Below are 2,054 nucleotides of genomic sequence, written 5' to 3' on the forward strand. Positions count from 1 at the left end.
GCAGCCTCATGAACTTGAGCAGCCATTGTGGTCAGGCACAGTAATGACAATGGCCAGGTTAGTGCACAATATAAAACATTTGTAGAAAAGCCCCATACCAGTAAGGTTAAACAGGAGAGTTACGGAAGTGGGAAGAGGTTTCTGAGTTTGAAATTTGTTTTGTTTACATTAGTGACTCTGTTCTGACCTGTGCAAGGCTGCTGCAAAGATACTTGTGGCAATCAAATCCAGGGCCTAGGAGGGAGGTATGGGGCATATGGGCCTTCTCAGCTCATGTCATCATGACTGGTGGTGAGTAGGATGGTGATTCTCTTTCACTAAACAGTGAACCCTAAAACTTTACAGAACTGGATCAGCCAACTTATGAGACTTGAGGTAAGGAATTAGAATTCTCACTTGATTCCCAAGGTCTCTAAGTCAGAAATCTCAAATGCTTCTCTCTTGTTTTCCTGCTTTTGATATGGAAGCACAGATATTTAGACAGGAGAAAGAAGATAAAGAGATGTTTAACTCCAAAAGATGTGTGTTTTGTTGTTTCTTTTTATAATAGAACCCTGATATACTAGACTAGAGCTCATTGAGGGCAGAGCTTATGTTTTGTTCATACTTATATTTTTAAATTTTATTTATTTATTTCAAATCAACAGGTCCTTTATTGCATCAGTAAAATGTGACAAACAGGTCTTAGAAATCATCTGGCATCTTGTTTCTGCAGCTGGACAACTCTTAGAACTTATTCATCAACCTGCTGAACTGTTCCTTTCTCAGAGACATAGATACCATCCAAATATTTTCTGATATCCTTGTGTTTAACTGTTGTGGCTTGCTGAATCAAAGCAGCTGAATTTGAAACAAGCTCAATGTCATTTCCTTCAAGAACTAATTCATCTTTCTGGGCTTGAGATACAGAATAAGCAGCACCTGGCCTCATCCGAACCTTGCGGATGTATTTTTCGCCCAAGAAATTCTGAATTCCACAAGAGACCCATTCTCCTGGATAACGATGTTGATAGGGAAGTGAGCATACACAGATCTCATCTTGTAACGGAAGCCCAGTGTAACACCCTTGATCATGTTCTGTACATGACTGCAAATAATACGGACAGTGGCCAGTTCCTTTCTATTTCCCCACTACTTGTCAACCCAGAGCCTCTTCTTTTTCTTCCCAAGGAGACTGAGTTCTACATTGATGTGATTGAAGTCCCTCCACAGGGTTCCTCTGGAACCCTTCACGATAACTATGTGTCCCTTCAGGGTGATGTTGACATTTTCCGGGATGTCGACAGTCTGATTGCTGAGAATGGTCTTCATTCTCACAGTAGATGTGGCAAACAGGGCAATTATATTTTTAGTGCCTAGAATGTTATCAGCTACATAAGAGAATGAAAGAATAAATAACAGAAAAAGCATATGGGCTATGTTTATCTGGGGCTATATTAATTCTTCTGATAGTATTAGTTTCTGTCGAATGTAGGATTTCTCTACACATGCTTGCTTTGCTCTTTTTTCCCCCCCTTTTTTTTTTAATAATTATCAGTATTTTTTATTATGGTTTTGTGGGGTACTACAGTTAAGGGTTAGGTGTACAATTACGTTTCATTCAGGCACCCTTTTGATAAGAGGTGTTTTCCCAGCCCCAGACAGATATTTGCTACTGTTAATCCCATCCCCCTCCCCCTATAGTTTCCCAGTACCATCAGTCATTTTCTTATAGTATTACATTGCATGTTCAAGATCCATTATATGAGTGAGAACATGTGATATTCTGATCTTTGTTTCTGTGAGAGGTCACTAAGTATTATAGACTCTAGTCCCATCCAGGTTGCTGCGAAATTCATGATTTTGTTCTTTTTTTATGGCTGCGTAGTATTCCATCGTGTATATATACCACATTTTTTAAATCCAATCCTCTTTTGATGGGCAGCATGGTTGTTTCCAGGTTCTTGCTATTGTGAAAAATGCTGCAATAAACATATGTGTGCAGGTATCTTTTTTATAGAGTGATTTGTGTTCTTCAGGGTATATTCCCAGTAGGGGGATTGCAGGGTCATATG

At 39.3% G+C, this 2,054-nt stretch overlaps 1 pseudogene across 1 annotated transcript; it reads right to left on the reverse strand.

Moving 5' to 3' along the window:
- Positions 1–635: 635 nt before the first annotated feature.
- LOC103261548 lies at positions 636–1,311 on the reverse strand (annotated as a pseudogene). Its single transcript, XR_002482029.1, has one exon. The product of XR_002482029.1 is annotated as a 60S ribosomal protein L9 pseudogene (transcript).
- Positions 1,312–2,054: the final 743 nt, after the last annotated feature.

The sequence above is a fragment of the Carlito syrichta genome, unplaced genomic scaffold (assembly GCF_000164805.1).
Source record: "Carlito syrichta isolate Samal-C Ts95f unplaced genomic scaffold, Tarsius_syrichta-2.0.1 Scaffold303738, whole genome shotgun sequence".
Taxonomy (NCBI): domain Eukaryota; kingdom Metazoa; phylum Chordata; class Mammalia; order Primates; family Tarsiidae; genus Carlito; species Carlito syrichta.